Source organism: Pipistrellus hanaki (assembly GCF_964339955.1).
Source record: "Pipistrellus hanaki genome assembly, chromosome: 9".
In the NCBI taxonomy this organism is placed as follows: Eukaryota; Metazoa; Chordata; class Mammalia; order Chiroptera; family Vespertilionidae; genus Pipistrellus; species Pipistrellus hanaki.
Genome location: NC_140511.1, coordinates 9707799 through 9723129, shown reverse-complemented (window position 1 = coordinate 9723129; position 15331 = coordinate 9707799).

Genomic DNA, 15331 nt, shown 5'->3' with positions numbered 1-15331 from the left:
AGCCTCAGGGGTGGGGGTGGGGGTCGAATAATAAAAGACCCAGGCCTGGCCTTGAGGCCACCACCCAGTGAGGGGCGCTGGGGAGGAAGTCCCATCTGTGAGCGTGAACCGATCACACCGCCTGTTATCACCAAGGCCACCGAGGGCATGGGCCCCAGGAGGGTCCCTCCCTGATGGGAAGGAGGAGCACAGGGTGCTGCAGGGAGGAAGTCCCGTCTGCGCCAGGCCTGCACGCACAGGGACTAGCTGAGGTACCTGCAGGCTGGGAGGGCTGAGCCCCACGGCAGAACCTGTGCCGTAGACTGAAGCTGGTGGGAGCAGGGAAGGTGGGAGCAGAAAGGCGGCTACTGCCTGTCACAGCCCAGGAGTCTGGCTCAGGAGACAACAGGGCAAACACTGCGGGCAGCCTGTGTGGGCAGCCGGTGCGGGCACTGAGGGCGCCTGGGCCAGCCATCCGGTGAAATGGCACCTCCCAGCCACAAAGGCAGACAGGACGCTCTGGACCTGCCCCTATAAGGCCCCGCATAAATGTTTGTGGCACCACAGGTGCTGCGGCAGCAAGCACGGAAAATGGAATTAAGAGCTGGCGACCCGCGGGCTAGTTCAGGTCCACTACTCATTGCTTGGCCCGGGGCCTCCTGCCTCTCGCTGTGCCCGTGGGTGAAACGAATCCGATGATGCTCTGGCCTCAGTGCAGCTGTGCGGAGGCTCACGAGGGAACAGGCTGAAGGCGCTGGAGGGGACCAGCTGCAGGAAGAGCTGGCTCAGCGTCAGCAATTACCTCCCAGCTGGACGCCTGCACCCCACAGACACCCTGGCCGCATTTGGGCACAGGCCCTGGTGCCATCTGGCACAGGACAGACCCCGAGGGGAGGGACCTGCGTGCGGGTGTGGACCCCAGGAGAGGACATGACCCGGGCTGCACATTGGGGTCCAGACCTCGGGGTGCCCAGGGCCCCTCTCCCAATTCTCGTACCCCTCTAGAAGGTGAGCGGGAAGGGATGGCTTCCCGCTTCCCCGGGGAGACACTGGGACTCAGAGCTACCAGGTGGCTCTGGCTGCCACACAGCTGAGAGCTGGGGCCAGATGGGGCCCAAGTCTTCTCAAGGCCAAGCCCCAGCTCTCCTGAGCCCCTGACCCCCACAGACCCGAACCTCACTGGGATCGGAGCCCAACACACATCGGTAGAGCTGAGCCATGAAATGCCCATGAAGAACGCCTTTTTAAGACAGATGCTTTGTGCCCAGTGAACTACCCTTTGCCAACCATCGGGAGCTGACCTCCCACGTGGCTTTGTCTCCGCTGCTTGGAAGAGCCTGCAGGAAGCGGAGTCTCCATGCGCCCACGTCGCCGCCACGTGCTCCTCCAACGCTATAGCTTGCACCCCGCGCCCAACCTGCTCATCGTCCCCTCTGCCCAGCTCGGTGACCAGAACGCCCTTGCTCCTCTTTAGCGGGAACCTGGCAGTCACCTCAAGGACCCAATCATCCCTGTCCGGGCCACACGAGCGGATCCAATCTCCCCTCACAGTCCAGGGTGCATAGGGGCAGCCTTCTCTCTCCCTGACTCAGCAGCCCAGGTCCCTTCCACCATTCCTCACACTGTGAGCTCCTTCCCCAGCCTCCAGACACACCCCCGTCCATCTGTCCTTCAGCGCTGCCCGCCTGTCCTTCAGCGCTGCCCACCTGTCCTTCAGCCCTGCCCTGCTGTCCTTCAGCGCTATCCGTCTGTCCTTCAGCCCTGTCTGCCTGTCCTTCAGCCCTGCCCTGCTGTCCTTCAGCCCTGTCTGCCTGTCCTTCAGCCCTGCCCTCCTGTCCTTCAGCCCTGTCTGCCTGTCCTTCAGCGCTGCCCGCCTGTCCTTCAGCCTTGTCCGCCTGTCCTTCAGCCCTGTCCGCCTGTCCTTCAGCCCTGTCTGCCTGTCCTTCAGCCCTGTCCTCCTATCCGTCAGCGCTCGGCAGAAGGTGCATCCTCGCCCTGTGTCAGCACTGCTATGTCCCCTCACTTTGAACAAGAGCTCTGCTCCTGCAGCCCCAGAGGGGCATCATGCTTAGCAGGTCCGTGGGACGGGAGCACTGGACTTGAGCTCCAAATTCTGGCTCTGCACCCATTTTCCACTTCCGGCGTGGCCCAGGCAGCTCTAAAGTGGGGATGTGACCGGGTCCACCTGCTGGCTGCTATGAAGATCAGCAGACCTGGTGCTGCAGCCTGGTGTTCCATCACTCCCCCTCCCCCTCTCCCTCCCCCGCCCCCTCCAGACTCACAGACGACAGAAGTGAGGCCCTGCCCCACCTCGAGGTGCGGGGCCCTCGCCAGGGGTCCAGGGCTCCGGCCCCCACCCATCCGGGAGTCACTCTCTGAAATGGTTTGTCAATGACAAGCAAAAATATATGACCAATTTGAGAGTGTGACTTGCCTGCAACGTTTTAATCCTCGGGCTGTTGTTGAATAGATTAAAGTGTCTGCTTTGATCCATGCATTTAGATGGAAACATAAATATAGCCATCACTTACTCTCCCAGTGCCAGGAGGGCGTCAGCGCATCACAGCTCCCACCCCGCCAGGGCGATGCATGAGGCTGACTGCTCAGCCCTGCAAATCCCTCTGACTTCCCTGCACAGGCTGTGCCCCTCGCCCAGCGCCTCCTAATCCCGGAGGGTCCTCGGGAGAGGGGAGAGCAGGCCACCCGTGCCTGGGTCTTCCCCGCTCCCTGAGCCCTGGGAGAACAGGCCCGGAGAAGCAGGTTTTGAAGAGGATTCGGTCGTAGATCTTCTGTCAGCAGGCACACTGGGGCGCAGCCGTTTCTCAGGCTCGCTGCTTATCCAGAAACACATCTGTTTTTACCTATATCTCTAGCAATGTCCTCTCCCTCCGGGCGGGAGACTGGAGAACAAGCCAGGCGGGGTGGGCAGACCCAGGGGTGCGGGGGCCCTGAGCTGCCCTGCCCTCCTCTGAGAATGGCCCTTCCTTCCCAGTCTCTGTCACCACCCTGGCCCTTGTGCCCCCCAAAGCCCAGGAGTGCTGTCCGCGTGTCGCCACCGTCTGTCCGTGACGCCCAGCCCTGAGGAGCCGGGGGCTGAGCTGAGGACACCCGTACTCGCCGGCCTGCACAGCGCACAGGCGCGCACATGGCGAGGGCCAACAGCAAGCGGCCACAACACTGGGCTGCGTGAACCTGGGCCTGGGCACCAGGACCTGGAACACTGAGCGGCCCCTGAGCAGCACCCACCCCCACCCACCCCCCACCCCGCAACTGACATGGGGGGGGGGGGGGCAGCTGCTGCCGCAGGCGATTGGGCCTCAAACAATGGCCCCAGGGGCTGGGAAGGAGCAGGCAGCCAGGATCCCAGGGCCTGGGGTGTGAGGCCAGGGTGGACCGAGGCCCTTTGGGAGGTGAGAAGCCCTTGTGCCCCCTTCCCAACCCCCTTGAATGAATGAACTCCTTTCACCCAGGAGGTTCTGTGTTGCGGAGACCTGGGCCCCAGGATCATCAGGGGAGAGAAGACAGTCCGAGAACAGGCAGACCTGCTGCCCTGCCTGGCCCTGTCTCTGCCCCTCCCCACAGGCCAGACTTCCACCCCAAAGCCTTCCTTTCTAAGGGGCCCACTGCTCCATGCCCACCCCTCCCCCGCCCCTCCCCCAGTACCGAGGCGCTGGCTGGGGATTTCCAGCCCAGAAGCACTGGGCCAGCACTAAGCTTCCCCTACTCTCAATGTTTGTCTCTCCCCCCACCCCCACCCGGAAGCTTCCAACCCATTCTCAACCTCACAAGCCCCGCCACTTCGAGGACTTGTTCCTGAATTCTACCCCAATCCTGTACCCCAATCCTCCCAGCACTGCCCGCCCGCCCTCCACCCCACCAAGTCTCTCCTCGGTCCCCATCACCCACAGCACTCCATCACTGACCCGTGGCCTGTCCCACTCGCTGCCAGCCCTCTGTCTTCCTCGCCCTGCCCACCAGCCCCCAGCCTCTGGGGGCCCTCCCTGCCCAGCTGCCCAGCTGCGCCTGCTCTTCCTCCCTCCAGCTCCTCCTCCTCCTCTTTGGTCACCCCAGGGCCCCAGCCCATGACCTTTTGACCCTCTTCCTTGTTCACAGAGATCTAACGCCCTCCCCAGCCGTCACTGCTGCTCCCCCACGCCCAGCCCGCGGACCGGCACCACCACGTCCCGCAGTTCTGAGGAGTGTTCCCAACTGTTCCCACGACAGTTCTGGGCTGGCGGGGACTCTGCTGTCACCCCATGTCCTCCTCCTGGAACATACACCATCCGCCCTCCCTGGCCAGCGCCCCTCCTGCAGAGCCAGAAAGCTAGCATCTTCCTCCTGTTTCCGAGGCTGGACCAAGGTGAAGTCCGCCTTTCTCCTTACCCCTCCCCGCCTCACCACACACACACACACACACACACACACACACACACACGCAACCAATTCTCAGGCACCCTCCGGTTTCCTCTGAGGTGACATGAGAACTCACTGTCCGCTTCCAGGACTGCTGCAACCTTGAAACAGGGCGCCCTGGGTTACCCGTGGGTCCAACCTCATCACTGAGCCTGGAACGGGAGCACCCTCCCCCATTGAAGGCAGAGGCGCAGCGGAGGGGAAGGGGTGTGGGGCGCAAGGATGACCCTGCACCCTGCTGCCCACTCTGAGACCTAGGGCTCAGGGGCAGAAACGGGGGAGGGGCCTGTAGGCGGTAAGGTGGCCCCAGCTTACTGCCATGAGGGGAATGGGCGTCTCAATCCTACAACCTCAGGAACAGGGTTCGGCCAACAACCTGAGTGAGGCTGGAGGTGGATCCCTCCCGGAGCTACCCCCACCCCCAGCCCAGCCCAGCCAGCCAGCACCTCGCCTTCATCTCCTGTACCCCAGAGCAACCAGCTTCATCTCCTGTAACCCAGAGCAACCAGCTTCATCTCCTGTAACCCAGAGCGGCCAGCTTCATCTCCTGTGACCAGAGCGAACAGCTTCATCTCCTGTACCCAGAGCGACCAGCTTCATCTCCTGTAACCCAGAGCGGCCAGCTTCATCTCCTGTGACCAGAGCGAACAGCTTCATCTCCTGTACCCAGAGCGACCAGCTTCATCTCCTGTAACCCAGAGCAACCAGCTTCATCTCCTGTAACCCAGAGCGACCAGCTTCATCTCCTGTGCCCCAGAGCGACCAGCTGGCCCAGCCAACCCGGACTTCTGGACGGCAGGACCGCGAGGACACACAGTGGTGTTATTTTAAGCCACTACTTTTGTGGCCGTGCGATACAGCAGCCACGGAAAACTGCCACTGTATCCGCTCAGCAGAGCACTGCTCCTGGTTACCCTCAGGCCCTGGCTCCGCCCAGGAACCCCAGCTGCACAGTCTGAGGCGCCAGATCCTCAGCCGACGTCAGAGGCGTGGCCGCCAAGGTTCCTCTGTTCTCTTCTCCCTCTGAAAGCCCCTCTTAGCACGGCCATGTGACACCTCAAACCGCCCCAGCACGCCCCCTCTGGTCTTCTCCCAGTGCCCCTCATCTGGAACCTCTCCGGTCCCCTCCTCTCTGTTGGTCCAAACCTGGGTCCCCTCCTCCGTGAAGCCCCCCAGAACCACCTCTAGCCCCAGGGGGCTTCTCCACTGCTCTCTCTGCCTCACCCACGGGGCTCTCAGCACACACTGCCTCGGGCTAGATTCTGTCCCTCCTGGGCACCCGACACCCTTCCCAGCTGATGCAGGCCACACCTGCCCTTGTCTTCTCCGCCTCGGTGCTGGCACAGTGCTGGGAACAGCAGGAGGAGACAGTTACCGTGAAATGCAAACCCAGCCTCAGACCTACGGAGCCAGAGCCCGGGGTGAGGGTCTGAGGGCCCATCTGGCCAGCACCTCACCACCGGGCAGGAGGGCAGACAGAGGCCTCAGGCCGGGAGCCTCTCTGCAGACGGGGAGGCGGCTGGGGTGAGAACTATTCCAAAGCACGAGAAGGCTAGATGGGCCTCTTGCCAGGCCAGACGGACCTGCGTGGGGCACTGGACCCTCGAGGAGCAGAGGAGTCAGAGCAGAGCCTAAAGGGCCGCTGGGATCGGGGCGGTCAGCGAGGCCTGCTCACCAGCCACCACCCTCCTCCCAGTGGTGTGAGGAGGCCACCTGAGTGTCACCACACCCGGACCACCCTGAGGCTCAGGAGAGGCTGAGGGGGGAGGGAGGAGAGGCAGGAAGAAGGAGGGCGGGGAGGGAAGGGGATCGGGGGACAGGGCAGGGTGTGAGGAGCAGAGGCAGGGAGTGGGAGTAGAGGTGAGCTTCTCCCTCGCTGGCCTGGCCGCTGGGGATACCACCCCCCGAGAATACCCTGACTGCCAGGGCTAAGGTGAGGCAAGGGGGTGGCACACACACCCCTGGGCCACCACAGCTAGGAGATCACGAGAGTAATTAATCCGACGCTAATGAGAAGTGTGTCTCCCCCAGCCTGCCCCGCGTCCCGTTCTTATTAGCGAGGTTATTACAATAGTAATCACGCGTGCTCCAGGCACAAATTGGGTTTTTTGCTCGACTGCCACCAATTTAGAAAACCATTAGCGGCCAGATAAAGCCCCATGGCTCACAGCGGGCCAGGCGGAGGCCCTCCCGGTCCCTGCTCCACCACGCCCACTGCCCCGCCCAGGAAGGAGCCAAACACTGGTGGGCGGAGGGTGCTAGGCTGGGTGGGGGACCTTGGACTTCACACACGCATGCACACACTCACGTGCGCACACATATTCACATGTGCACACACACATCATCTGCCAGGGCCTGTGTGTGAGCCAGCAGCTGCCATCCTCCCAGCATTCCTTCCAAAGAGCCGCCTGGTGTGGGCTGAACGGCAGCCGAGGGGCAGGAGGCTGTGACCGGGAGAGGTCGGGGCCTTTGGAAACAGCAGGTGGAACTGGGGACCCTGGTAAAGTGGGGGGCCATACAGTCCTGGAGTCGGCATCTTAAGAGAGCCCAAGAGACCATTTTATGTAGCCAGTCATTCAAAAAACCACACCAACCCAGCGGGTGTGGCTCAGCAGTTGAGCAACGACCTATGAACCAGCAAGTCACTGTTCCATTCCGTCAGGGCACATGTCCGGGTTGTGGGCTCCATCGCAGTAGGGGGGTGCAGGAGGCAGCTGGTCAGTGATTCTCTCTCACCATTGATGTTTCTCTCTCTCTCTCTCCCTCTCCCTTCCTCTCTGAAAGCAACAAAAATATATTCATTTAAAAAAAAATTTTCGGTAGCACCTTCGCTGTGTCCAACGGTGGAGATAGACAGCCCCACAGACAGGACCCCCTGGGATGGTGCACGTGGGATTACAGCCTAGCCGAGGGCAGCTGGCACCAGGCGCTAGTGCCTGTCTCGAGTGGAGAGCTGGTGAGTGCAGCAGAGGAGCCGGGTCAGACCCGAGGGCCAGTACCTACCACACGTGTCTGCCTAGGATGGCTCCAGAGGTCACACCGTGGCCCACCCAGTGGCCAGATGTGGCCCTGTGGCCAGCCTCTGCCTCCTGCTCTAGGCGGGAGGACTCTGAGGGCGCCTGAGTGGGAGACTCAGAGCCAGTGGGTCCCACTCCGCCTGAGGCACAGAGGGGGTGGGAGAGAAGCAGGGAAGCCACAGCCCCTGCTTGCAAATGAGGCAGCTGCATAATTAATCAACATCAAACAGTTTCATTAAGAGATGGGGCTGTGCAGCTGTTTGCCTTGGAGAAGAAAACTGGAACCAGCAGGAAGGGGGCGGTGAAGGGAGGCTCAGACTGCTCAGGCCCAGCTCAGAAGCTACTGGTCTGCCTGGACTGGGAGGGGCAGGGGAGGTGATGTGGGAGGCCCCAAGGACCTGGAGCGGGTGAGGGGCTGCTGGGAGAGGAGCGATGGCTCCAGGATGGCTTTGGCCCGGATATTAGACTGGGGTTCCCTGGGGGTCATCTTACCCCTCCTGGACACTGATGGTGCCCCTCACCTGCCACCTCACGTCCTCCAGGAGCCGGGGTTTGGGGAAGGAGGTGGGCATTGCCAGCGGGGGTCAGGCGCCCCCGTGCAGCAGCAGGTGTTGCTCACTGGCTTCTGAGCTGCAGCGTCCCCAGGGACTCGCTGCTCCATCTCCAAAACAGTCTCAAAGCTGTGGATGGCAGGAAGCCACCAGAGACACTAAACCAGGGCCCCGCCCAGGCCCCACCCTTCATTTACTCTGAAGTGGGGCACGGGGTCTCCTTACCAAGCCCCTGGGGCTAAAGCACAGGGTTGGAGCCCTCCGAGGCCCCTCGCCCTGGGGCGTGGCCCTCATGCCCTGGCTCAGTCCCCATGGGCAGGGAGGTCACTGCTCAGAAGACATCTCCCAACCCTTCCTGACCTGGCTCTGCTCCTCCCCGGCCCCTCCTCGTCCCTGCAGGCCCCTGGGCCCCGTTTCTCCCGAGGCCCTCCACCCCAGCAGCGAGGCCCTCACTTCGTGCCATCCCTGGTGCTGGGCAGCCTGAGCCCGCCATGCACCGCCCAGTCCAAACCTCCCCCGAAGCCTCCCTGGCTCCCAGACCCCGTGGTCAGGCACTTTCTTCCCTGGCCTGCGTCGCGTTGCCATGATTTGGCCATGAAACCAGGAGCTCCTGCGGGACCAGCTTCTCCTCGCCTCCACATCACTGAGGCCTGGGCCGCACTCTCAAAGCGTCAGTGGAAGAACTCTTTGGAACTGAGGGTCGCAGATGCTCCCTTCATCCAGACACTGGCTCCTGGAGGCTGCCCCAGCCCCAGGACGAGCAATGCACCCTCTGCCCCATCTCAGAGCCCGGGCTGGCTTGGGAGTGGGCGAAGGACCCCCGTCAGTGATAGATCCTCCCTTCTTCCAGTTGATGGACAGACGTAAACCCCACCTGCGGCCAGCCATTCCTGAGCTCTGAACCACCAGTCAGCACCTGCCGAATACCCTAAGCCCCCTATTCCTAAGTCCCTAATCACCAAACAGCATGTGCTGAGTGCCCTAAGCCCCGTCCCCTATCCTTAAAGGTGCTTGTACCCCAGCCCTCGCTCTCTTCCATTCCTCTCTCAGAAGCAGCCGGCAGTGGAACTCTTCTCTCCAATAAAGCCTGTGTCCTGCCATCCCGGTCTCCGGCCCTTCTCTGTTTAATCTATCAATCCGGAGGCTGGGCGCGCTCCTGGCTGCCGGTCCTTAGGCTGAGCGCCAGCGACAATGTAAAGGCCTGTGCCCGGGCCGGAGCCACAGCCTCTCCCGAAGCCGCACCTGTGTGACAGGGACACCGCCTGGGAAGGGGTGGGACCAGGGGTTCCAGTGCCGCTGAACCAGCGGGCCTGGCACCAGGGCCAGGAGCGCCTCTGCAGCCGGAGCTGCGGGAACCAGGCCTCGGCGAACCAGGCGGGACCCAGCAGCTGCCCCACCAGGTCTCTCACCCCCTCTGCCGCGCCTGTCCCTCTCCTCCATCCTTTCATCCCTGGAGACTTGTCTGCCCTGAGAAGGCGGGAGGGAAAGGGTCCATTTGAACCAACGGGTTATTAGCAGCCCGTTCCTGCTGTCACTGTCTCACCACAACGGAAAAGAGGAGGAGAGGAAGGGCTCACACCGTCCAGCCAGCCCCTCCATCCCTGGGGGAGGGGAAGGGATAACAGGCCCTTTCCCCTCTGCTCGCTGGCGGGAGAGCAGGCTGGACACTAAGAAATGCTCAGTGGGAGCCGGAAGGATGTGTGTGGGGGGGCTGGGGCGGGGCGGGGTGGGGGGTGGGGGTGTTGCCAGATGCTAAGGCAGCAGCAGTTCAGGAGGGGTGTCTCCTGCAGACCCGTCCCCAGGCCCTCTGCCCCTGAGACTGCACAGGAGCCGCAGACCAGGCTCCAGGAGGGGTCCTGGGAGGCCCAGCCTTCACTCTCACTGCTCTCACCAGGCTGTGCCCTGCTTAGGATAATCCAGCAGGAGCAGCACAGAGAAAGCTAGGAACCCCCCAAATGTCTCGGGGTGGGGATGGGGACCAGTGGCAGGCGCCCAGGGCTGAGCCCTCCCTGGCCAGGCCTTAGCAGAGCCATGCTGGATGGCCAGCGTTGGGGGCCGGGCATGGGGGGCAGGATGGCGGGTGAGCCAAGCAGGAAGGCAGCCTCTCGCTGTTCAAGCCCCTGCTGCCTGAGCACCTCACCGCATCCCACCACCCAGCCCTCCTGTCCGCCTTCCTTCCCTCTGCAAGGCTCTGGCTCCAAGGCCCTCCCCTCTGTCCGCCCTCCGGAGCGGTGCTCAATCTCTGAGGAGCAGAGTGGTCAGAAGCAGACCCCTCACCTCCCACCCGACCTTCTGGGGCAACACAACACAGAGCAGAGGTGAAGGTGGACCCACAGAACGCCCACACAGAACCGCATGTGTGTGCAAGCCTGATTGTATGCAGTATAACACACGTCTGGAAAAGAGCACATATCATTAGGGGTTTTAGTTGAGCATTTACTATGTGACGACAGGCAGGCGACATTGCCAGGCACTGTTTATGAAGGGAGAGATTGGGGTTCGGAGGCCCCGAGTAATGGGTCCAAGGTCACACAGCCAGTGTGTGGAGTGGGAAGTATGAACCCAGAGTATGTCTCTAAGCTGTCTAAACCCTGAACCTCCACTGGGTGCCTTTTCATGATGTCGGACATGGTGTGAGGCGGGAGGTTAGAGGCAAACTGCTCGACACAGGTCTCTCCACCCAGCAGAGCAGGGGGCAGAGCCCTTGGTGGGGGTGCAGACTCCCCCCACCCAGTGCCCTCATCCTCCCTGTCCGCTCTGCCCACCCATCCTTTCTCCCAAGGGCAAGGAGACCCAGCTGTGTCAGAGAGGAAACGCCCAGTCTAGTCCCCACCCCTCCTCCACCCCAGAGCCCACAGGGCTGCAGGGTCAGTCCACGCCAGGGAGAGCAGCCTGGAGGGCATGTCTACAGCTCACTGGGCTGGAGCAGGGCGCCTGGGCACAGGCTGGGACCTGGTCTTCGGGGGTGGGACCTGGCCTTCGGGGCTGGAGCAGGGCTGGGGTGAGCCCTGGCAGACACTGGGACTGGATTCAGGGGCAGGTCTGGTGGCCACTGGCTGTGAAGTCTGGGAAGTGGGTGAACGTGGGGAACTGGAGGGAAGGGTCTGCCACCTGCAGCGACCTGAGTCCAGCATTCCCAGGCAGCAGAGTTCATGGCCAAGAAGGCTGAGCCAGCCCCAACCCTTCCCTCCTTCCCTGGGAGCTGAGACATCAAAGCAGGAAGGGAAAAGACACCCCGAGCCCACCCCTACCTCCCGGCTTTCCTACACACCCCCCCCCCCGGCACTGCGGGGCTCTGGCAGAGGACCTGCCTCAGGTCTCCTCTGAGGGGCTCTGCCCCACAGCGCCCCCCGCTCATGGACTCTGTTAAGTTCTGGAACTCGGGGATCCCACCACCTTGTGGTTTATCACCCACACGCTGAGCACACAGTCCCTTCCTTCCCACACTCCCACTGCCCTAGTCTCCATCCCTGGGCTGCATGGGGGTGGGGGGTGCGGGAGGCACTTTGGGAATTGATAGAATCCACTGGAAATCTGCAGGAATGCTGGAGGTTGGCACCACGTGTTGGCACATCCCTGGGGCACCACGAGAAGCCACTGTGGTGTTGGAAGCCACCGGGTGCGCCTGTCCCCCTGGCCAGCACTGGGTGTTCCTGAGGTTCAGCCGGAGTCCCGCCGTGCCAGGCCTCACGGGGCCCCTGGGGGGGATGAGGGGCCGTGAGGATGCGGCTAGGGCTGCTGGGGACACACTGGAAGGCCACGGGAGCAAGAGCACGTCCTGGGCATTCCCGGGTCACTCTGGGATTGCAGAGGGCACAGTGCCATCCGGGGTCTCTGGGGGACCGCCAGGGCTCCGCTAAGTGCCGCACTCGGTGCTCTTCTCCTGACCGCACGGGGGGCAGGTGCCCAGGGAGCCCGCTCAGGGCCTGCTGGGACAGGGAGCAAGCCACTGGCCGACCGGCAGCAACGCCACGTGCCCCCGGGTGGCGGCCGCGGAGGTGTGGGCAGCCTGGCGTGGGAAGTCACCCTGAGGAGGGGCAGCTCCACCTGTCTGCTGACCAAGGCAAAGGTGGGAGGCCAGGCCGCTGCAGGACAGGGGAGGACCACTCCCCCCTCTACATCCTTTCAGGAAAGGGCCAGTTCTCCCCCGCCGGGCTCTTGTCAGAGCAGGAGGAAGGCAGGCAGGACTCACCGAGGCCCGAGCTTGAGAATGTCCATCACCAAGCAGGTAGCTGATGCCAAGTGACTCCACCTCCAGTGCCCTGGGAAGCATCGTCCTCTCTCACCTCCTTCCTCTGGTTGTGAAGTCAGGGACTATGCCTCATTCAGGGAGTAGCGCCCTCCAGGCCAGCAGTGGGGTGTCCCCCTGACACCTTCCCCTGCCTGCCCAGTGTCCCTTCCCCCTCCATGACCGTCCCTCCCCTCCTACTGTGCTCTCAGGCCACAGCCAACTCAGGTGAGCGAGGCCCCGGCAGACCTGCGATGCCTCTGGGCCCTCCCTCAGCCTGACCCACGTCCACACTCTGCTGGAATGGTCTTTATTAAACACTAGAGGCCCGGTGCACAGCCTCGTGCACATTGAAAGGAAATTAATTAAAAGAAATATTTTAGAAGCCGGGGAGGGGCTGCAGGAAGGCTCCAGGGCATGTCCAGCCCCTCTCAACCAGGCCTGATCGGCAGGACCTTAGCAGCAAGCTAATCTACCAGTTGGAGCGTCTGCCCCCTGGTGGTCAGTACGCATCATAGTGACTGGTTGAAGGGTCGAACGGACAGTCAGACACTTAGCATATTAGGCTTTTATTATATAGGATAGTTCTAATCCCTTAAGCCTGCATCCTGTTTAAAGCCCTTCCTTGTCCCCTCAGAGCCCACAAAACAGTATCAAGTTCCATGGATAAAAGGCCCGTCAGCCTTAAGGCGCCCACACTCTGTCTCCAGGCAGACTCCTCAGAGCCTCATACCCATCGCTCCCCCGCCCTGGGCCTCTGCACCGCTGTTCTCCGGTCTCCATGAGTGACTGAGCCGCCTGCAGCTCAGCGTGCCCAGCACCGGGTGCCTCTCACTAGCATGAGCACAGGGAGGACTGTGGGGAGGACCGGGGCTACCATGTCTTCATCATGGCAACAAGGACACAGATCAGGAGGCATGAAGCCACTCGCCAAGGTCACCCAGAATCAGTGCTCACCCGCTTCCCTGTGCTGCCCCAGCGGAGCCCGGAGGACCCAGGACCAGAGAAAGAACAGGGTAAGTGCCCCAGGTGAGATCCGGAGCACAGAGCGGGGCCGGGACACAGAGCTGGAGCGGGAGGAAGATGCTGGGAGGCGAGCGCCCAGGTGGGACAGCTCAGAAGGAAGGGGCCCAGGAAAGGGAGGCTCTGAGCAGGTGTCACCGGGCCCCCATGGGAACACCCCCCTGCAGGCTCAGAGTGGGACTGGAGGAATCCGGGCTGCAGTGGGCAGCACACCAGGCCGGGCCTTCCCGCGTGCGAGGGCAGGCAGTGAGGTGACACCGGACTCCCCGGCGGCCCTGAAACCGAAGTAGCTCCTCCTCACGCCCGGCCGGGACACCCAGGCTGGACCTCTGGCCTCAGCAAACCTCCGCTTCCAGCCCTTGGAGGTGACGCTGTCAGGACAGCTGGGGCCCTGGGGGGGACACAGGCTGAGATAACCCCGCAGGGCCTGTCCCACACCCCTGTCTGCTCTCCAATCCCTGTCCCGCCTCAGACACCTGGCCCGCCTCCAGCACGGCTCCTCCCCATGGTGAGCTCCTCGCAGGCTCTGCTCTCCAGCTCCTGCGGTCCTCTCCTGTGCAGCCGCCCCCTGAGCCCTGCAGGCCACGGGGAGGAGCGGGGACCTGCACCAGCCACCTCCCAGGCTGCCTGCCCGATGCGCGGGTCCCCTCTCTGGGCCTGGGGGAGGCGGGCATGTGACCGATGCCCGGGTCCCCTCTCTGGGCCTGGGGGAGGCTGGCATGTGCCCGATGCCCGGGTCCCCTCTCCGGGCCTGGGGGAGGCGGGCATGTGCCCGATGCCCGGGTCCCCTCTCCGGGGCCAGGGGGAGGCGGGCATGTGCCCGATGCCCGGGTCCCCTCTCCGGGCCAGGGGGAGGCGGGCATGTGCCTGATGCCCGGGTCCCCTCTCCGGGCCTGGGGGAGGCGGGCATGTGCCCGATGCCCGGGTCCCCTCTCCGGGCCTGGGGGAGGCGGGCATGTGCCCGATGCCCGGGTCCCCTCTCCGGGCCTGGGGGAGGCGGGCATGTGCCCGATGCCCCTCTCTGGGGCCTGGGGGAGGCGGGCATGTGCCCGATGCCCGGGTCCCCTCTCCGGGGCCTGGGGGAGGCGGGCATGTGCCCGATGCCCGGGTCCCCTCTCCGGGGCCTGGGGGAGGCGGGCATGTGCCCGATGCCCGGGTCCCCTCTCCGGGGCCTGGGGGAGGCGGGCATACTTCACGAAGGAAAAGCCGCGGGCACTGCCCTTCTTCAGCAGAGGGACCCAGGGTGGCAGCACGCCCTGGAAAGCACCAAGTCAGCTGACGCCACAGCAGCCCTGGGCCTGTTCCTTGGGGTCGGACTCAGGACGTGGCTTGGTTCCACTGTGCCCCATGTCAGGGGAACTCGGACCCAGGGTAACCCCGAGGCCAGCGTGTGTCACCCTCCTTGAACATGCAGCACTGCAGCCCGCCCCACATGTCCCTTCACTAGACCTGAGCATGTGGCGTGCACACACACACACACACACACACACATACACGGCCTCCATGAGGCTGGCCTGCCTCCCCCTCCTGCTCAGCCAGCCCCAGCCCGGCAGCCCTGAGCCCATCATCAGGTGCTAATTAAATCCCTAATGAGCAAATAAGGATACAGGAGCCGGTCCTCCTCGGCCCACTGCCCGCGTCTCTCCATTGGACTTATCACTCGTCACAGGATGTTTACAATAATTTTTAATTTGTGCAATTATTAATCACTTTTCTATCTGCCTCATTTGCATAATAATTAGTCATCTCACTGTTTGGCAGGCCTGTGAATGACAGTGTTTTAAATTGAATTAAGATTTTAATATTCTATTTTCCTGCTTTCTTCCCTCTCCATGCACAAATCGCAGTCAGAGGGCGGTGCGACAGGGTTTGCAGACACTGAACCTGGCCCATCTGTGTCCCTGAGAACTGCTGGGTGGAGGGCCTGTCTGCAGGAGGGAACCTTAATCCAGATCTGGGACATGAGGGGTTAATGGCCCTGCGTGAGACCTGGAGGGGAGGAGTGAGGATGAGCCTGGAGGGGAGGAGTGAGGATGAGCCTGGAGGGGAGGAGTGAGGATGAGCCTGGAGGGGAGGAGTGAGGATGAGCCTGGAGGTGAGAGTGAGGATGGAGGTGAGGA